General features: G+C 39.1%; 1 protein-coding gene across 1 annotated transcript in view; it reads right to left on the bottom strand.

Annotated features, from left to right (window-relative positions):
• The window catches only part of NRIP1 (nuclear receptor interacting protein 1), a 107,458-nt gene extending 84,931 nt beyond the window's left edge, over positions 1 to 22,527 (bottom strand). The window contains exons 1-2 of the mRNA XM_023509695.1: positions 22,454 to 22,527; positions 1,349 to 1,430 (exon numbers count right to left, since the gene is read on the bottom strand). The gene's annotated coding sequence lies outside the window, so the exon portion shown is untranslated. The remainder of the gene's footprint in view (positions 1 to 1,348; positions 1,431 to 22,453) is intronic.
• Positions 22,528 to 22,908: the final 381 nt, after the last annotated feature.

The following is a 22,908-nucleotide window of genomic DNA, read 5'->3' as shown; positions in this document are numbered from 1 at the left end:
TGATGCACTTTGGGGGTACATAGCCTTCATGTAACTTTCTTAGTTATTGTGTTAAAACATTCATATTCTACTCATAAAAAGATTCACTTGTACCCTTGTGAGATGAACCACAGAAGTGAACCCTCGAATCCCTCTCCCTCCACCTTCTCCTCCCTCCCTTCCCCCTCCCCGTATCCTTAGGTTGTAATTAGGTTATAGCTTTCATATAAAAAGGTTTAAATTAATTTCATAATAGGTGTGTGTACACTGGATACTTTTTCTTCCATTCCTGTGATACTTTGCTAAGAAGAACATTTTCTGTTTTTAGTAGAGACGGGGTCTCACTCTTGCTCAGACTGGTCTTGAGCTCCAGAACTCAAGCAATCCTCTTCGCCGCCCAGAATGCTAGGATTACAGATGTGAGCCACCACACCCAGCCTGATGATCTTATTATCTTTTCCTTCCGGTAATATGTCACATGTCCTGACACTCTGGGTCTATAAGCAGATACAGTATTATGCTATATCAACATAACCACATATGATAATGTGAGATAACTTAGTAAGTGGATGTTCAGGGGCAAAATCAGGTGGCCTGGTTCAGTAGCAGATCCTAATGACAGACTGATGGAAATGTGGGTGACAGGTGATCCCTACACTAGAAGGTAGAGCTGTCATCAGCAGGCAGGCCTATCAGACTGCCTGAATAGGTTACTGTCTACTTCACATACTCTTAGATAAATAAGAACTTTATATATCTTATTTTTAAGTCTAGATATTCTTTAAAATGATTCTATATAAAAAGGTAAAATATAAATACCTCAGTGTTGAAAACACAAAACTGGTTTAATCTAAACCGTATCTTTTTACTTGGTTACATAAAGTTCAGATTTATCAAGATTGAAATATACCCCTCTTCTGGGTGACAAATGTCAAACTAGTTTATCAATATCTGAAAGTTGGCTGGGCACGATGTGCAAGCCTGTAACCTGAGCACTCTGAGGGGCCAAGACAGGAGGATCACTGCAAGGCAGGAATTTGAAATCAGCTGGGGCAACACAGTCGGACTGCATGTCCCCCCCCCACCCCCCCCCAAAATTACCCAGGTATAGTAGTAAATGCTTATAGTTTTAGCTACTCAGAAGGCTGAGACCAGAGGATCACTTAAGCCCACGAGAGGTTATAGTAAGGTATACTCACACTCCAACCTAGGAGACAGAGTGAGACCCTGTCTCTTAAAAAACAAAAAACAATAAAACCTTGAAAGTTAAAGAAAAATAAACAACACAATATGGTATAATAATCTTTCCTACATATGGAAAGGCTTAATTATATTCAAATAAAAAGAGCAATGAGACAAAATACAGTACCTTCTAGAAGTGTTTCTCCCAATTGTTAAAATCCTGGGTCCTGAGAACAGAGTTCTGAGATAGCTCACAATCCAAACACTCCCTGAAAATGAAGAGAAATACGTATTACTTCAAGTGCGTCTTATTTCAAAGAATTTCAGTAGTATGTTTTACAATGGAATTTTAACTGACTAAAATAAATAACCTCAAAAAACAAACAAAAAAATGTATTGCAAGGTAAAAAGTATTCTTTCTTTCTTTTTTTTTTTTTTGCAGTTTTTGGCCAGGGCCAGGTTGAACCCGCCACCTCCAGCATATGGGGCTGGCGCTTACTCCTTGAGCCACAGACACTGCCTGTACAAAGTATTCTTAATGACACATCTTCCTGGCATAGTTGTCAACCACATCTGATGAAAACACTCACATGTCATAATTATTTACCAAAATACACTACCCGTTTTTTACACTACAGTAAAGACTGTGCCTGTTCTCAAAGATGTAAGAAGTTAATGTCAAGAAAAAAGGAGAATTTCAATTGAGGATTCTGGGAGAAAAAAAGTGTTAGAATTATCCGATAGTCACTGCAAAGTCTGAAACACTTCATTTCTTCTCCAGACCACCAGGAACAGAAAATGTTAAAACCGAGAATTAGAACCATTCTAGATATAAAACGACACGGACATGTGGAAAAGTTTACACTGTCAGGAACAAAGGATGGAAGTTTTTAGCCACCAAGAGATGCGGCGTATAATGTAATACTGTGCTGGCTTAGGAAGCTTTATTTTGGTTAACAGGCATGGCTGTGAAGCTAGTTGGTGACAGGGAGGTATGATGCAAACTCCCTGTTACCACCACACCAGCATTCCATTTCTATCAGCCATTGTACTTATGTATCTGACTTATATTTCTAGAGTTTTCAGTTCTAGAACCTATGATCAGTTCTCAAAGATTACACTTTGACAAAAAATAAATCTGTAAACCTGAATTCTAACCTCCCCAACTAGTTACTTTTCATTATCGCGTCATTCTACCAGGGTCCTGCAGTCTTCAACATCTACATGTACAAAGTTTGCTACAGTGAGGCTTCCCCAACAGCCTTAAACAAGCAGGCTCTTTACCACGACACCTCCAGGTCACTTCACCTCTGTCCTCTTTATTGTTACTTTCCCCGTATCTGTGAGCCCTACATTCATCTCTGAATCCCCCAACACATGGTGTGGAGCAAAGTATACAGCTAATACTCAGTAAATATCTGCAAAATGAAATCGATGAACCTTAAGAGTCTTGATCAGTTGCTATGCCATGTTTAAGTAAAAATTATATCATAAAAGGAAAATAAGGTCGGGTGTGGTGGCTCATGCCTGTAATCCCAGCACACTAGGAGGCTGAGGTGGGTGTAGTGCTTCGGGTCAGGAAGCATTCAGGAGTTTGAGAACAGCCTGAGCAAGAGTGAGATACCATCTGTACTAAAAAATAGAAAAACTAGTCAGGTGTTGTGGTGGGTGCCCGCAGTCTCAGCTACTTGGGAGGCTGAGGCAAGAGGACTGCACAAGCCTAAGAGTTTGAGGTTGCTGTGAGCTATGGGGCCACAGAGTAAGAATTCATCTCAGAAACAAAAAAACAAAAAAAAACAAAAAAAAGGAAGCACTTATGTGGACTAGCTACAATGAAAAACCCTTGCCTGTCTTTTACTTGCCCTCCCTGTCCCCTCCCCACACACTCAGTCGCTCACTTTCAGTCTTCAGTGGTAAGACTCTTCTGGTCCAGGCTCTCCCAATTCCCTCAATCAGCTGGGCTGGGCAGCATGTCTCCTCTCTGCCCAGGTCAGCTGGGACTCTAGTGCCACTGTCTCAGGTTTTGTACCAACTGGCACAGTACTTGGCATTAACACATCCAGGCATACCTCAGAGATATCAGTGGATCTGCTGCACACCATTACAACAAAATAAATATTGCAATCAAGAACGTCACACAAATTTTTTGATTTCCCAGTGCACATAAAAGATACATTTACACTACAGCCAATTAAATGTACAAAAATAGCACTGTGTATAGAAAAACAATGTGCATGCCCTAATTTAAAAATAATATATTCTTAGGAAATGCTAACACTGATCTGAGGTGTCAGCAAATCCTAATCTTTGCTAACAGAGGGTCTTGTTTCCATTTTGACAGCTGCCGGCTATCAGGGTGGTGACTGCCAAAGATTGGGGTGGCTGTAGCAATTTCTTTCTTTGTTTTTTTGTTTTTTGAGACAGGAGTCTCACTATGTCATCCTGGGTAGAATGCCATGGCATCAACATAGCTCACAACAATCTCAAAGTCTTGGGCTCAAGCGATCTTTTTGCCTCAGTTTTTCATTTTTTGTAAAGACGGGGTCTCGGTTTCACTCAGTCTGGTCTTGAACTTCCTGAGCTCAAGCAATCAGCCCGCCTTGGCCTCCCAAAATACTAGGATCACAGGTGCAATTTCTTGAAATAAGATAATGATGAATTTTGTCCCATTGATTAACTCTTCTCTTCTTGAAACATCTCTCTGTAGCATGCAAAGCTATCTGATAGCACTTTACCCACAATTTCTTTTCTTTTCTTTTTTTTTTTTTTTTTAACCCACAATTTCAAAATTGGACCAAGTCCTCTCAAATGCTGGCACTGCTATATCAACTAAGTTCACGGAATGATCTAAGTCCTTTGTTGTTATTTCAACAGTGTTCACAGAATCATCAACTAGGAGGAGATTCCACCTCAAAAAACCAGTTTCTTTGGTCAGCCGTAAGAAGCAACTCCTCAACCATTGAAGTTTCATCATGAGACTGCAGAAATTCAGTCAGATTTTTTTGGCTCCTCTTCTAACTCTAGTTCTTTTGCTATTTCCACCACTTCTGCAGTTACTCCCTCCACTGAAGTCTCAAACCCCTCAAAGTCATCCACAAGGCTTGGCTGGAATCAACTTCCTCCAAACTGTTAATGTTAGTATTTTGACCTCCCCTCAGGAAAAACAAATGTTCTGTCATGTAGATTGGAGAATCCTCTCCAGAAGGTTTTTCGTTGTTGGATTTTTTTTTTTTTTTTTTGAGACAGACTCTCACTATGTCGCCCTCAGAAAAGTGCCATGGTGTCACCGTGCCCAGCAATCTCAAACTCTCGGGCTTAAGCAATTCTCTTGTCTTAGCCCCACAAGTAGCTGGGACTACAGGTGCCTGTCACGACACCAGCTTTTGTTGTTTGGCAGGCCTGGGCTGGGTTGAAACCCGCCAGCTGCGGTGCCCCAGCCACTGAGCTACAGGGGTTGAGTCTTTCCAGGAGATTTTTAACTGACATTGCCCACATTTGTCAGAGGAATCACTACGTACAGTAGTTACACCTTCCTATAATATGAATCATAAGTGCCCAAAGTCAAAATCACAGAATGAATGCTGTGTTAGTAGTCAGGAAAACATCATCACCTTGGACTTTTCCATAGGACCCTTGACTGACCAAGTGCACTGTCAATAAACAGTAATATTTTGAAAGTAATCTTCTTCTCCTGAGCAGTGGGTCTTCAGATTGGGCTTACAGTACTTAGCAAACCACGCTGTAAACAGATGTACCATCACCCATATTTTGTGGTTCCACTAATAAAGCACAGGCAGAATAGATTCAGCATAATTCTTAAGGCCCCAGGATTTTCAGAACAGTAAATTAACACTGGCTCCCATTTAAAGTCACCAACTACATCATCCCCTACCAAGACAGTCCTTCCTTTGATGCTTTGAAACCAGGCCCTGACTTCTCCCCTCTAGCTATGAAAGTCCCAGATGGCATCTTCTTCCCATAGAAGGCTACTAGGCTACTTCATCTACACTGAACAGCTGCTGTTTAGCGTAGTTACTTTCATCAATGACCTTAAACAGAGCTGCGGGATAACTTGCTGCAGCTTCTACAGCAGCACGGGTGGCTTCACTGCAGTTTTACGTTAGAGAGGCGGCTTCTCTCCTTAAACCTCACTGAGCAATCTCTGCTAGCTCCCAGCTTTTCCTTGGCAGCTTCCTCACCTCTCTTGGCCTTCCTAGCACTGCTAAGGATTAGGCTATGGCTTATAGGAACACTGAGGCTAGTTTGATCTTCTCTCTAGACCCCCAAATCTGCCTCCCCATCAGCAATACGCATGTTTTGTTTTCTTATCATTCATGTATTCTACTGGAGTAGTAGCACTTTTAATTTCCTTCAAGAACTTTTCCTTTGCATCCACAACTTGGCTAACTGTTTGGGGCAGAAAGCCTGGCTTTCAGTTTATCTTGGCTTTCAACATGACACATGCTTTCCTCACGAGGCTTAGTCATTTCTAGCTTTTCATTTAAAGTGAGAGGTGTGACTCTTCCTTTCACTTGAACAGGCCATTATGGGTTTATTATAAGGCATAATTTCAATACTGTTTTGTCTAAGGGAATGGGAGCCCCAAGAAGAGGAAGAGAGATGGAGGAATGGCCAGTTGGTGAGGCAGTCAGAACATACACATTTAACAATTCAGTTCACTTGTTTATATGGTTCCTGGTTCCCTAAAGCAACTAGAATAGTAATATCAAAGGTCACTGGTCACAGGTCGCTGAAACAGATACAATAATAGAAAAGTTTGAAATACTGAGAGAATTATCCAAATGTGGCACATGAAGTGAGTGATCACACGCTATTGGAGAAACAGCACCTGCGCACTTGCTCAACTCAGAGGCCGCCACAAATCCCCAATTTGCAAAAAACAGGGCACTTTAAAGAGCAGCAAAGTGAAACACAACAAAACGAGGAAAGTAACACCAATGCCACCCTCCATCAGCAGCAGGGCGCGTCACCTACGTATGGATCAAACATGCCTAGAATCAAAAATAAGGGCAGAAAGTTGCCAAAATCTTAGAATTTGACAGAAGGCGCCTCCTTAAGATAGAGTTCATAACTACTAAAGAGAAAAAAACAAACAAACCAACAAACCAACCCTGAACGGACCTCCAGGCAATTGAGGGGAAAAAAGAGCATTATCATTTCCTATTAGGACACTACTTTTTCAGCAACTAAACAAAAACATTACCAAATCATTTTATGTAATAAAATTTAACCTTACTTTGACCTTCCTCATAAAGCAAATAAACCTCTCTATCCAATAAGGTTCCATCTGAACTATGTAAGATGATAAGCAATACCTTAATTGCATTCATTTACATGACTTTGAAACTATTCTGGGCTGAAGTCACTGACTGCAAGGTCACAAAATACAAAAAAGTAAAATGCATGCAATTTACAGAGGAGAAATGATCTACTTAGTGCACTACCACCTTTTCTAACGTTCATTAGGAGGTACCAGATGCTTAATGCAATCAACAGGTTTAGGCATCTCTACTGGAAGTATGTCATACACGTACAGACACATATACTGATTTTATAAATAAATAAATTAACAAACAACATACATATAACATTAAGACACATATTTGAGGCTTGGTGCCTGTAGCTCGGGGAGCAGGGTGCCAGCCTCATACACTGGGGCTGGTGGGTTGGAGCCCTGCCTGGGCCTGCTAAACAACAATGACAACTCCAGCCAAAAAACAGCTGGGAATTGTGGCAGGCACCTGTAATCCCAGCTACCTGGGAGGCTGAGGCAAGAAAATTGCTCAAACCCAAGAGTTTGAGGTTGCTGTGAGCTGTGATGTCATAGCACTCTACGGAGGGTAACACAGTGAGACTCAGTCTCAAACAAACAAACAAAAAAGAACATATTTGAATGAGCTCATTGTGTAAAACGGTCTTCTTCTTAAAATTCATACAAGAACAATCATACACTTTAATAGCATTTAAACTCTAAATAAGAAATAAGGCAAATATTTTTCCATTGTCTCATGAAAATTTCTAACAACTAAAATTTGAGTTATAAATCTATAGTTTTAGGACAAGAATTGCAAACACAAGATGCTAAGTACACTGAGTTTTTTCTTTCATTTTTTATAACCTAAACAAGCATATGTTCAACTAATGTGCTTAGAGAAGTGTACTTTCTAGGTCTCTCAACTGCAGAAATACTATGTTAGTAAAAGAAAGGAAGTACAAGAGATTGACAGAAACTGACTACCACAGATTACAGAGGACAATGTGCATTCTTTTTTTTTTTTTGAGACAGTGTCTCACTGTGTTGCCCTCAGTAGAATGCCATGGTGCCCATAGCTCACAGCAAACTCAAACTCTTGGGCTTAAGCAATTCTTTTGCCTTAGCCTCCCAAACATCCGTGACTACAGGCACTCACCACAATACTGGGCTATTTTCTGTTGCACTTGTCACTGTTGTTTAGCTGGCCTGGGCAGGGTTCGAACCCACCTGCCTCAGTGTTATGTGGCTGGCACCATAACCACTGTGCTACCATCTCCAAGACGACAAGGTGCATTCTTTAAAACCTCATAATATATCAAAACACACACAAAAGGTTAACCCTACAAAATATTTCCCTTTTAGTTTAATAAAATACAACTCTAACTAGATTACAACAAACTAGATTATATTATAGACACCTTAAGTTACTTGAGAAAGGAGAAGGAAACCAAAAAGGACAGGATCTAGGGTACTTCAAAAATATTGATGATATGAGAATAGATGTAGAGTGTCAAGTATTTGCTTCAAGTTTAACACAACAACACTAGGAGAATCATTTAAGAAGTTTCTGTCCATTGCATTAGGTAAATTTCCCACATTTAATTTACTACCCAAGCCAATCTTTTTGCCATTGAAAAATGATCTAGTGAAAGAGAAGTAATGATATAAAATTTATGCTTCTTTACCTCCTCTCCCCACAGAGAAGGGCAAATATTTTTTCATGCGAAATCTGTATTAGATCCAAATCATTTCAATTGATGTTACATCACAAAGAACACAAGGATGATTATATATTTAAGTACTAAATGCCTAAATAAATTCCAACACAATGACCTCATTCAGTCCTTTTTAAAGAAAAAATAGAATTTCTCAATTTCTTTCTATAAATTAAGCCAATTTACTTCAGATTAGCTTAGTTTGAAAATAAATGCATATATACATTTCATAAAATACAAATTACAACTATCATCCATATACAGCTTTCACTGACAACATTTTCTTCAGCTATTTTAATTTTTTCTACAAGAAACAACTCAGGGGCAGACTTGAAATATGCGATCTGTGTAACGAGGTAACAGGCAATTCATGGCTCATGTTCTCTGACAAGTATAAGAGCGTTATGACATCAATCAGAACCTTCCAATGTTGTTTCCAGATTCTTGGTTATATTTTTATTTGAACTCAAACTTCAGGTTGAAGATGGTCATCTGATAGAGGCTGTTTCTTTCTGCCACCTCTCTCTGCCCACCCTAACAGACAGAATGCTTTACATTCCTAAACCCATTGATTATAATGACAATACCTGAATCTATTTCATCCACATAATTAGGATTTTTCCCTTTCCTTGGATACCAGAGTATGTTGAAGTCAATTTTTATAACCACAACATAGTCTTTGTGTATCTTTAAATTGGCTATAATTTTAAACTGAAAACAAACTAATGGCTTTATTAACAGCTTTACTTAATAGCTGTCAATGAAGAAATGGGTCAGAGCCTAGGTTCAGACACAATGCCATCTCAGATGACCACAGTAAATTCTACTGACAAAGCAAGCATGCATGTATGTGTATACTTCCTATTTTCTGTATATATTATGAGGTTTTAACTTCTTACAAACCTTTGTGGCTGGAGAGAGCCCCATTCTCCAGGGGCTAGCCAGTTCTTAGAGATGGCAAAGCCAGAAGTACGCCACTGACACGGAAACTAAGCAATACAGAGCCATACCTCTTCCAACTGGCACCCGTACCCTGTGAGACATATTCCTCTGCTTCTAACATCCCAGGGGCAGGTACCAAGCAAACTAGGGACTACTCTTACAGCTTAGAGCTTATATACTTGTAACTTATTCAAAACTATTATTATACACCTGTAGCTTATTAGTATTATTATATACCTAGAGCTTATTCAAACTAGCCACTCCCACACTTGCTTACACAGGGCTCTGCCTTTTCAAAACAAACTTCAATAAAGGCCACAGACTAGGAGTTTCCCTCACTCCTGCCCAACACTGGTGCTTTCCCATGTGGTCTACATGATATGGCCTTCTAGGACCTCTGAGTATAATAATCTGTTATCTTGAGCCTGTCCTATGTCCCTTTTGTGGCTGCACCTGACTGACCACATAAAAGAACACAGAACAGTGTGTGTGTCTCTGTGTGTGTGTCTGTGTATCTGCTTGTGTGTGACTCTCTTCCTTTTCTCTTTTCCCTTCCCAAGGAGCTCAATGAATAAAATATTATCCTTTAAAAAAACATATATAATAATAGGAGATAAACTATCCATCTGCCTGAAAAAGAGGTGCCGAAATAAAGAAACCTACCAATTCTGCGTGCAAAATTAAGCCCTGGACTGACAGTGTTGCTAACACTGAGAAAAGAACAATGTGACTCAAGCTATAAAGAATGGGCCAAAAACACTCCGTAAAATTTGAAACACCTGCTACAGAACATGTTACTTCACAATTCCATCTAGGAAAGATTTCTCTCCTTCCCTCACCTGTTCCCCCACCCATCTTGCATTCACTCCATAAACAGCAGTTATCCCCCATTATAAAACAGTTGACGGTTACAACAATGAGCCAACCAAGAAAGTACAATATTCTGTAACTGACATTTACTGCACTGGCCTTGGACTTCTAATCTTTACCAGACGGGCACACAAATCAATCCATCAGCTCATAAAGGTGTGCTTTTTTAACCTCTAAAACAGATGGGATTGGCCAGAAGTGTCTGGCATGTCAAACTGCTAATCACTGCTGCCCTTTGCACAAAATAACCCACTTAAGTTGAGGCATGGTTGCACTGTAACCGACATTAGTCTGTGGGAAACCCATTTAACTGTCACACACTCCTGCCACTCCTGCTCTCCCTTAATTAAGCCTAATGCCTTATGCTTTGACCTTTTGTTCTAGCCTATTAACCCTATCTAGTACAAGTTCAATTATGTTAAACTAAAAACTTTGCTGTAAAATATTAAATGCCAAGTTCAAAAAATCGTAAGGGACATCCTCCCAGCCCTAAGTTCTATGCACCCTGATACTCAATGCATTCAAAAACAAAAGCTCACTTTCCCAAGTAACACTACTTCTGAGGCCAGAAAACATCAAATGACTCACCCATTTCATAGCTTGTCTGTGGCAAAGCCGTGCTAAAACCTATTTAATCCCTAGCTTTCATTCTTTATTCGCCACTGTGTCTCTGATTAATAGTTAAACTACCCAGCAGTGTGTTAAGGATACTAATATTTTCACCACATTTATTATCTTTCACTATCCTCTGGAATACACAATGCAAATATGCCTAAAACAAAATAAATGGTGACTTCAACATAATTTAGAAGTGATTTTGCCTTTCCCATCCCACACACCAAAACTTTCTATCTCCTCACTATGTTTTTTTTTTTTCTTTTTAAAGTAACAGCGGTCAATTCTTTTAGGAGAATTGCTAAGTCCTGCACCACTCACAAGGCAGTAAGCACAAACACAACTTTTTTTTCCTTCCTGATGCTTCATTTAAGTGTTCAATAGAAATTACAACTTGCTACTTATCTCCACTGGATAAATTCACTCAGCATGTCTTAAAAAATATCTTTTTTTAGACCTATATGCATATGATTGGCTGTTCACATTTACTAGAATTCCAAAACACAGAAACAAACTTTAAAATCTACTGTAAAATAAAATCAAATGGAGTCCAAACTTGTAATGCTATTATCCCAGAGAGATTTTAGTTTTACCCTATAGTAATATACACGATTACTTCTCCTTCCACTTGCCCCTCATACAACTAGACACAAAAATTTTTACCACTCTCATTGTGACACATGAAACTACTTAAAGATCAGTAACATACAACAATATTTGGATTTCTATGACTGGTGTAAAGAAATGCACATTAATTTTAGATTTTCAAAAGATGTAAAGTCAGATCTTACTTTTGTTGACTGCCCAAAAGGCCCATTTTTACTTAATCTCAATATTAATCAATATTGTCATCTTTTGCTGTTAGCAACCCTGAACTTTACAGATTTCAGGGAATATACCAAATGGAACATATAATAATTCTGCAAAAGCAAGATCCTTTAGAGTTGGGTTAAAGCTAAAACACTGAATAATCTGAATCAAAAAATGTATCACTTTTAAAGGGAGGAAAAGAAAGAACGTGGTACAGGAGTTTAAAATTCAAGGTGAATGTGTTTGTTATTAGAATGATACTTTCAAAGGAAAGCATTCCTTGGCATTATCAGGCGGAATACACAGGGATGTGTGAAATGTAAAGTGAGTGGATGGATGAGGTCAAAGCCAAGCAAACACTGTGTCAGGGGTAGCTACCAGCCTTCAGACTCTCATTCCTTGGCCTTTTTCACTGCAAAGGAAAATAATGTTAATTCAAAAGAGACATCATGCCTTAGCTACAAGTTTTAGTTCAAGAAAGAGAATTAAGTTCGGGTGTCTGCTGAGGAATCCAGTGGTGGGAAATTTATACTGGTGTGTAGAAATTCATGTACTCTGTAACATACTGACAAACACTAATCATCAATGAAGGTGAAGTTCAGGTACTCAGGAAAAGGGCTGCTGAAAGCACAAAACTAGAATATGCCATATGAATAGTAAATGTGCTCATTTTTCTACCCTTTTACTTTGGACACTAGTCCATTAACTTTTTCTTCTGCTGCTGTGATTTATAAGCATGTGAATGAGTAGACACAGAAATGGGAACCAGGAGAAGAAATGTTTATCTTTGTTTGCAAAAGAAACACATTCCCAAACATTCATAAAGTTACCTTTGTTGAAAAATTTTGTCTTCACAAAGCAGGAAATTAAGTTAACATTATTTTAAGAGGATTTGATAAACGTCAATGCTATAAATATTCATCTAGATAATGTATATATTTTTCATTAGCATTTGAAAATAAGTATCACAGTTAGAAATTTCTGAGGTCCACCTCAAAATAATTTTATTTTCTGCCTCTTTCCAGTAATTATTAACATAGTTGAAAATTATGGCATTCTAAGAGGAAGTTTTTCTTTAGTGAGGCATAAATTCTTATTTTTAAAAGCTAACAAAAAGGCTTCATATGCCACTTAAATGCTATAACTTACCAGGTTTTGAATCACCAATCCTTCTTGGTACCCCAATACTTGCAAGGTTTTTTAACACCAAAATTAACTCCAGATAATGAAATTTTAAGATGCCTCCTTCTTCCCAAGCAGGAAAATCCAATGTAATTAAATATACCAAGCTGGTAGGTCCTTGTGACTTTTGGAAGTAAAGCAAAAGAAACTACCTAGAAGGCTCTAGAAATATTTAGCTTTATTTGCTTAACAAAAAAGTTAAAAATTATTCCCCAAAGATTTTGATAAACGTATTTTCTCAAATATCATAACTTGTGTATTTTTGAAGAAATTTAGTATTACCAAACAAATTATTTCAAGTGCCAATTAATTATAATGTCACAATAATTAGTTTTACTTTCCCCCTCATAATTAATATGCCCAGAAAGAAGCTGATAGTTTTAAGCAAGAAACAGTATTTCTTTTAGAAGTCCTAATTTAAATAGGCTAACAGAAAAAAAAAAAAATACAGAAGAGCAGCTATTCTTCATTATGAATTATAATTAATAGCTGTTATGTATAAATACACAAAGGCTCCATCCCTAACCCAAGTGAGCCAAACTTCACCAACAGCCGGGACTGGTACAGTTCAATTCAACACATGTTCACAGACAGGCTTCTGTGTGCCAGGAGCTTAGGGCACCAACATGCACTGATGAATAAGTTCCTGTTCATGGAGTTAATGGTCTACTGAGGAACACAGATATGAAACAAGGAAGACTGTTAACAACTGGGGTACACAAAACTGTGAAAAGAAAAATGCGATTTTGTTAGAGGCCTGGGGATGACAGTGAGGCTCTAAATTCTCTTGTCCACTGTCCCGTAGGAGAAAATATTCCTTTCCAATTTGCTTCACCAAGGTCAGGAATGTGGTCAGTCGGTGGCCCACACAAAGGACTACAGTAGGTTTCTTCTCTCTTACTCTCTGTCTAGGAGTGTGGACCTGGGCACATTTCATTGATGGCACGTTTTCACCTCTGGTCTACACGGTGCCCCCTTCTTTGTTATCTTTTCATAGGAGAATACAGGAATAGGGTCAACAACCTTTGCAATATGTTTCCAGCTGAACCAACAGGCCCAACACCTCCACTGATGTTTTTCGAACACTCCTTGTCAGTAGTTAAGTAGAGTTGACCTAGGAGTTTTCTGGTCACACTAGTCAACTAAAGGTACCTGGCTCTCTCAATCCGTAAAAAGCAACTTCCCCATGGCTTTCTCTACAGAACTCCAAATGTACATATAATGTGTAAAACAAAGCCACTGTACGAACATACACACACCTGTATTGTAAAACTTAACGTCTGGAAATTCTCAGCCTACAAATTACATCCCAAGTATTAGAACAGTTAGTGAATCCTGAATTTTCTGAAGATCACAAGGAGAAAATAAGGTATTAGATCAAGAGTGATGCAGATGCCCCCTTCCCACATTGTTCCTTGGGACATAAAGGTAAGCCTGCTCCATCCACCACCAAAGGTTAACTCTTCCTTAACACCGGGCACACAAACCCCTCCTTCTCAACAACCACCAACCAACCAAAAAGTGTGAAGTCAATCAAGATGGGACTTCTCCTCCGTCTACCCTATAGCTAGCTGTATGACTTTTAAATTTTATTGAAATTCTTAAGGGCTCAATTTCCTCCTCTGTAAAATGCAGATAACAAATGTTTTGGAAGTGTTAACAACAAAAACTGCAGGAAGTTAAGCAATCATTTACCCCACTGTATCAAGTGGACCCACAGCCAAGTTAAAGGAAAAAAGGCCAGGTGAGAAATTGAGAAACAGAAGGGGAAATAAGGTAAGAGGAAACAAAACTAGGGAAAGGAGGAGGATCAAAAGAGAAGAGGCTGGTCTCTAAGTGCTGAATGGTAGCAGGGTCGTCACTTGATTCACAGTAGACACGAACTGTGTGCTCCTCCATAAGATGCCTCTCAAAACTGACTTGGCTGGTTAAGGAGGAAGCAGAACCAGTGTCTCTGCGATGGCATGCTGAAATCCACAGCACCCATGCTTTTATCAAATTCTCTTCCAACCTGAAATCTAAGGAGCCTGTGAAATTACTTGAATTTGTAAAAGTCTAAGCAAAACAAATTCAAAGCTATGAAAAAAGAAGAAAATCTGACTTTGAATTGGGTCAGTCAAGTATTACCAGGATAGGTAAAGGTCACTTTTGTTAGCAACAGAGCTAACAAGGCACTGCCTTGGGCTTTCCCGCAGTAATACCAAACATCCAGATAATGGAGAAAGAGACATATGGTGAAAAAAAGCCTTCACTTTCAATCCTGATGTTTGGCGTCACGTAGATCGGTGTATTTAAATATTTTAAAAAGGTATGGATGGGTTAGGAAAATAACATAAAGGCATGTCTAAACTTTAGAAAGATTTCCTTTTTCTCTAAGACTTTGACAGTTTCTCTCTTTTCTTATTTGCCAAAATACAACATATTCTCTTAATAAAAGATAGAAGCAAAACATTTCCTCTGCAGTTTTTATACAGAGCCTTTGCTCTTCCAACATTTACTTGGCAATTCAAAATCCAAAGCACCCTAGAAAATGTTATGTATATGAATTGTATTACTCATCCTTGTGTCTCCAATATAGTTCTAATTTGCTTGTAACTTTTCAGTGTACGTATAGGGAACCCCTCAGCTTGAAACTTTTGGATTCAAAATTCCACAAATTTTAAATGAGGCAGGTAAAAAGGGGTGGAAAGGCTCATAATTCCATTTCTTATAGCCTCAACAGAAGCACATGCCTAGTGTATACTTAAAACACCCTGTGTGCCATGAACCTCTCCAGCTCCAAACTCTCCTGACGAGTCTACTCACAGAATGAAGCCAACCACTCCTCATCTCTCTCCTTGTGCTTCCCTCCAATAAATTCCCAAATGCATCATCGATTTCTCCTTTGTATGACAGAGACTAGTTTATTCGCACAGTACAGTCTTTAACAAAATTATTGCAGTGAAGTGAGGCTAATAAAAAAAAAAAATCATGTTAAGAACTGCTAATAGTCAAGACTTGTAACTTTTCAACCAGGAAGAGCTATGGCTCTGAATTTGCTACAACTGCTCCTTGAAGTGGACAAACATAATTAGCCTTGGGAACACCCGGATTAACACCATGACAAGCTGTTTTAATGAATTATATCAAGAAACATAGTTGCTTTCACTGCCTCAAAGAACACTGCAGTACTTCTGTGATCCACTTCATGAGAGCTAGCATTGGAGGACCAAGCCTGTGCAGCCTGCCCTTGGTGACCACACTTCTCTCGGGTAAGTGTGGGCAGCAGGATGTCAGCGCTCTCCCAGAACTCGGGGACACTGCTGCAGAAGCAGCCATGGGCAGCAGTGTGCCTGCCCAGTGAGGCTGCCTTCGATAATCCAGTCTTGGAGTCTTGTCTATGCTGCGAGTTTTGTAGCCACCAGCTAGAGAGCAAGGTTTTTTAATGACTCCCTGAAAATCAGATGGCAACTGGCTTTCTCTTCAAAAGATGGCATATTCTTATGGAAAATCAAATTATCGATTCAATTAGCTGTGTGGCTGCAGGCAAGTTACTCTGGTATCTCTCAGACTAGGTTCCTTCATCTATAAACTACAGAAAACGATACCTATATATCACAAGGGAACAGAAGGACTTAAAAAGAGAAAATGTGTGTGATGTGGCCAGCACAATGCCTGGCACAAAGCGCTTGCCTCCAAAATGTCCACTGTCTCCCTTTCTCTGCTTCTCCCAATAAAAAAGGAAAAGGCCAAAGGCAAACAACTAAGTGACAACTTTTTTATACTCTAAGTTTTTAGCTAATCATCTCCACGCCTTTTAAAACCACAGGCCTGAAATCTTTACTGCTCACTATCCACAACAGCATAGATTGCTGTCTAGTCAGAATTTCAGAATTTAGAAATCAAACCTAACCCCCTCATTCCACAGATGGTACACGGGGAGATTAAAAATATTTTCCTTTAACTGTAACATCACTGATTCAGTAGCAGAACCTACACTAGATAAATACATGTGCAATAACAAAACAGAAATATTATTTTTGAGCATGTTTTTCAAAAATCAAACTTGAGTCTACATCATCCACTGCACAAACAGTCCCCAAAGGAGAAACACCGCAACTGTGGTTAATTCATTTTGAGGACACTTCTTATTGGGTGTTTCACATGTTCCCAAATACTTTCTCTTGTGTCCTCCACCTCCTGTCCCCCCTCCTTCCCTTAATGTGTTTCTTTTCCAGTATATAAATCCACAGTTCTATTACAGATTACTACAAACTCATAAATTCAGAAATTAAAATCATCTAAGAAAGCGTGCTTTTCACACACCAACTATTATCCCTTAAAAATTTCCTATCTCTCAATTTCCAGATGTATTCCTCACGAGAGATGGCCCTTTCCTACTTTCAACTTCTAATTCTTAAATTTCGACTGTGAACCTTGTTACCTACCAGGTTCTTGCACCTGCATTACATCAGCAAACACAACAACACTGCACCATCCTCATGCTAAGACTGTATACAAACCTAATTGCTTATCTTACTATTCTAAAGCTTCTTAATGCTTTTTTAATACATTTAACATGTTCACATGTTATGTAGAGTATAGCAAACTTCATTAAAAATACCTAAATATAAGGAAACATTAGCTTAGCTACTACTTGTGACTTAAGCTAAGTTTTTCTCTTAACTATCTAAAGCTCATCACCAGACTTTTACCTAGTACCCTGCACACAGTTGAGAAAGTAAAAGTAAAATAATCAAAGCAAACTACTAATAACAGGCTCCAAACTCCTTAGTTTCCTATTGTCCTCAATCCCTTAGCAAATTACAGGTTTTAAAACAAGGAGTAGTCCTATCGCTTTAACAAGTGACTAAAGAAACGACTTTTTAAATTAGAAGTTCGAGGGATAAGCGACTCCTTTCCACCAAAGCTCTGAATAAACAGCAATATCAGGTCAACCAGAGCCGTCCTGGTCCTGGTGGTATCTTAAGCCGATGACTCAAATTCCCAGCAGGCTTCTAGTTTAATATTTCTTGAAACTGAGCTTAGTCAGACAGTGACTTGGAATTTAAGGTAAATAAAGGTCTTTCCCTTTCATCCTTCAAGACAGTTTTGTTAAACAACACAAAGTTAAGAGGCAAGATGGATTTTAATTTAGAGTTTTTATTCCCTGAGGTGTAAGAAGTTAAAAATTTTCCTGGGGAGTGTGAACTATGCTAACTATTAACCCTGTCAGAGAATGATATTTCCAAGTTGTTTAACAAAACCCGTCTTTAATCCAATACTATTTCTTGAAAGTGGAACAGAGGAGGGAAGGAAGGAGAGAGAGAATGGATGAATGGATGGATGTCACAATTACCTGTCCAGCCAAAATTGCAACACATGCTGGAGATCTTGAAATTATGTCAACAAAAACCTGATCATATGTATAATAATTTCTTTAACAGGTAATTATTTATACTATTATCTTTGAGAACAATCTATCTTAAAACTGGTTATAGCTTTTAAAAAAAAAAATTAGTACCATTAAGTAAATATAGTAAAGATCCTTTTCCCCATAAGCCCAAAGAGTGTTGTTTATTTCTCCATTTTTGAGTTATCAGACTTCTAAATTCTTTTAATTTGCTTCTCTTTATACTATGTCTAGCGTTCTAAGCTAATTGTTTATCTCTAGCAAGATTCAAAATATTAATTTTAATAAAACCCCAATACAGTAGTAAAATATATTGCCTCTATTATTAACTCATTCCTGTTTTTCTCCATTTTTATGAACGTAAGAAAAATTATATCTCAGGTGTACTGATAACAAAAAATGTCACAAATTTAGTAATGCTCTATTTGCAAGATAGTACAGAGATCAATTTGAAGGCTCATGATATAGAGTATATATGTTAACAGTGACAAAAATTAGTATAACTTCCTACTCATCTCAGTACCTATGTTTATTATGAAAAATTAAGACTTTCATACATACAGCAAAACAAAAGGAAAGTTCTGTTTTAAATAAACTCAAATTTTTAGAATCCTACATATTCAGTAGCCATCAAATTGAACATTACATTTCAAGGAAGAAAAAAAAAAACAACAGATGGGCATCTATGTAATAGTTTGCAAAGAAACACTGATAGGACTTCGGGGATCTCTCTGGTCTCAGTTTTCCCAGCACCCTGAATTACATGATAACGCACTTAAAGAAAGCATTCTTTCTATAGTCATTTACATCAAGTATGTTTATCAGAGATACCACAGAAGAGTTACCCAGTGCATCAACCAAACCTCAGCACTCAAAACAGTTTCCCATGATGACCAAGACTCTTAGAAAACTCCAGACCTTAAAAAAAACAGAGAAAAGAAAAATGATCTCATACTAATTTACTTCCAGACAAACTTTAACTCCTGACTGAATTCTGGTACCCAGTTTTGATCTTCTACTTTAGATGTCTTTAAAAGACATTTAAAAAGTATGCACATGCACCAATGGGGAACTTGTCATTTCTCTCCCTCAAACAACCACTATTTATATGATACTGCTGGCCCCATAAGAGGGAATCCACCATCAGCAATTCACGTCCCTGCTTCAGCATCAGATGCAAACAGGATAGGGAAACAAGATCTCTCTCCTCCATTTACTTTTTGTTCACTCCACCCTCTCTCCATAATCCTCAGTTCCATCCAATGGCCTGCCTCATCACCTGACACTCCTGGTTTTTACCTTCTCAAGTCCTGGAGACCATCCCGGTATTACGTTTCTCTGATTGGTGCCTTACCTAAATATTCCAGAATTGAGTCTGCTCATACCCCCTCACCAAAGTTCCCTGAAAAGACTGCAACTGAAGGAAATGCATTTTGAGAAATTTAATTCATGGATTCAGTCTCATACATCCAGTAAGTCCCCCACCCTAGTCCGTTAAAAATGCTTTGACTTTTCAATAGCAGCCAAGATTACATTAGCATAAATATTTCTCCAGTCAGAAGACATGGGTACACAGGCTTTGTTAGAATAGCAAATGCTTTCTCCTGGTCCTCCTCCATGTAACAGTAAATCATTATCAAAAACACGAAAAACAAAACCCACTCTGTGTATCGACCACTTGAAAGTGCAGAGGGGAAAAAGTACAAGAGTAAAGAAACTTCACCCCACCACAGCCAAGAAGGGAAGCTGCAGAGTAAGGCAATTCTCACGGAAGAAAACATCCCAAACTGTAGAAGCTGTTTATTTTAGAAAAAGGAAAGAGAGTAAAGGGGGTTGGGGAGAGGGTGAAGGATAGAGACACTAGAACTCTTTTTCTCCAGAAACCCTCTCAAAACTGGATCAGGCAATGTAAAGTCTGAAAAGAAACTGAACCTACCAGAATTTAAAGTGAACAATTCTTTTCCTTAATCAAAATTAGATGTTTTAAACTTATTCTGAGGAGAATTATCTTTTAACCTGAGACACAAAACTATTACCGCATTTCCCAAATAACACTTTGAAGTTTCTGGTACTTCCTAAGTTTTAAAATGAAAAACCTAATTCCTTCCATGTATCCTTTAACTCCAGACGTCCTGGGCCACTATTATTTAAAATTACTTCTATGTCATTGTCTTCCAGTACTGGTTTGCGATGAATCTGTGCAATTAATAATGATCTCCTTTCCTCTCATCTTTCCAGAGAACAGAGGATGGCATATCTCCTCATCTTATTTGTTCCATCAGACTGACATATTTTGCCTCATCTGTCACCTTCCATAAAATTCTGCTTTCAGATATGAGTTAATTCATTTTTAGTTGTCCTCAATGTTCTAAAATAGTGATGTTTGACGGAATTAATACAGTGCTCTAGTTCTCTCTGTTCAACTGGTATTTAATTAAAGATCTTGGAGGCCATCTTTCTCTCGGGCTATACCACTTAAAGGAGGAACATTACTTCCTCCACGGGCAATGTGATAAGCCACACGGCCAACTAAGCTGCCTCCCTAATGTCTCCCATGTAATAGATTGCTTTACTACACATGAACCACCAGCAAAATAGATTAGCACTTTAATTCACATTGATTTTACTTTTCACATCTCTGAACCACAACTCTGCCACAGCCTACATTCTCTCTGAACTTCTGAGTTTCCAGAATGTCTGTGGCTGTAAGGTTCCCCTATATTTTTATCATTGTTTTTGTTTCACCTGGACTTCAGAAAGCTCTGCTGGCATTTAATTTATAAGATGTCTTGAATCTACAAGAACACCACAGAAAAGTCTTTAAGCAATCCGAGCTACCTTGAAACATGAGCTGAAATTTTCCTGTTTTAAATTCTTTTGAATCAAAACCTTTTGGAGAATAGCCCATTCAACTTGATACATCATAATTTTCAATCCTAAAGGTGGCTCAGATAATTTAAATTGGCACTTGCTATTTATTACTTAAATCATTGTTCTCTTGGATGGCCTTTCGAAAGCTATCGTTTCTTAATCATTTTTTGACTATATAAGAACTGCAAGAGACATGTCAAGTCAAGCAAACTTCAGATGCAATAAACTAACAAACAGACTCTAGGTGGTGGTATAGTTATTTTTTATCATGACGTTTTGCTCTTAAAACTGCAAGAGTCAGAAGAGCTTTTAGCTTCTTCACACATTTCTTTAGTGTGAACTTACAATATTTTAGAGTGTTTAAATTAGTAAAATCCAAGTTTGCAGAGTTTGGAAACACATCTAAGAAGTGGTGCTAAGTCAAATCTTCCCATGGGGATTAAACCTGGTTTTCAACTACCTGGAAGGCACTGCTGAGAACCTGTTTGAGTAAGAACAACACAGAGTAGTCCTTATATTTTTAAGTATATATATATATTTTACTCTCGGTTCTATGGTACTTTTAAGGTTAAGTTTGGGAAGAGATCTTTCCCCACCAGAATATAAAACAGACCACAGTAACCAATCCTACAGCCTGCAGGGTAGTAATAATAGCTGTTCCATTGATTGACTCTCCTTTGTCTCTAAGAACTAAGCTCAAGCAGAGAAAAGTTACTATTGGTGATGAAGGCACTGCTCCCTGATCCAGACAAACCCTATGGACATTACCAAACTGCTGAGCAAACCAGAGCAATTTACTCACTTGGAAGTTAAAAAACATTTCAACATATTCCAGGCAGCAGCCAACACTTAGGGCCAGGCAGATGAAGCACCATTTGTTTAAAAAGTCTATTATTTTACTGTCTCTGCAACAAAGGTGGCAAACTCATGATTAAACATTGAATAATGCCACCCACTTGCTTAAACCTATGATTCACTAATAAGCAGGAGGTTCAGTGCAATTCATAACTTTAAAGAATGAAGTACCAAAACCCCTTGCTTGACAAATTCCCCCAAGAAATATAAAGAGCACTCAGCATAAATAACCTGACGAGCATTTTTAGTTGAGACACTTATAGGTAATGTTTACTCTTCTAAGGACAATATTTCTTTGCAATCTCACAACAATTTCTATCACCGGAGACAAACTCTAACTCGGTTCTACCGAGTTGAAAATCCTTGAACCTAAAAACGTCTTTCCTCCCAAATAAAATATCTCATTAAGAAAAAGCTTTAAATGCAAAAGTGCTGATCATTCTGCCCTTCTTTTGCTACCTTTGGAACCCAATTAAATCGCTAACATGATAGAGGGTAGAAACTCCTGGAATGCTTCAGAGATCAACATGTGTCACCCCAGCTCGTCTGCCTGTAAGACACAGTTGAATCCTTTGTTCCCTTCAGACGGAACAACTCCTGATTAAAATTAGGAAACTACTTAGGAAAGGATGGAAGGGAATGTCGAATATTGCCACGGAAACCCTTCGTAAAACAACAATATTCGATAAGAACAAGAGAGAGGAGGTCACAGAAGAAGGGAGAAAAGCAGCTTCCCAGAGCCTCCCAGGACTTCCCCTGGCTCACCCTAACTGCGAACTAGGTTCCTGGCTCCGGGGTAAAACGACGGCTGAGGCCTCAGGTCCAGGAACCTCGCCCTCGGGAGGGGACGGACAAGTCCTGACAGAGTGGGCCCGGGGGTCCGGGAGAGCCGTCCCTTCTGCTATCACTTTCCCCGGCCGGGAGCCGGGCGAGCACAGAGCAGTCAGGCACCCGGGCGAAAGGCGGGAGCGGTGCCCGGCGCCGCCCAGGACGCCGCTGGACAGCAGGTCGGCGAGCGGCGTGGCGAGGAGCGCCCGGGACTCGGGGCCGAGAGGGCAGCCGAGCGGAGCGCGACCCCAGCCCGCGTCCCGGCCACCGATGTCCGGTCGGGCGCAGGGACACGCGGCGGCCGCGCCTCGGCCCAGGACTGGCACGGACGGACGGGCGAACCCGGAGCTAACTCCGCAACTTGCCGGCCCCGCTGCTCGAGCCCCCCGAGT

This window comes from Otolemur garnettii, unplaced genomic scaffold (assembly GCF_000181295.1).
Source record: "Otolemur garnettii isolate 467f Iridium unplaced genomic scaffold, OtoGar3 scaffold00009, whole genome shotgun sequence".
Classification (NCBI taxonomy): domain Eukaryota; kingdom Metazoa; phylum Chordata; class Mammalia; order Primates; family Galagidae; genus Otolemur; species Otolemur garnettii.
Note: the sequence above shows the minus strand (reverse complement) of the source record. Positions and strands in the feature narration are given on the sequence as shown.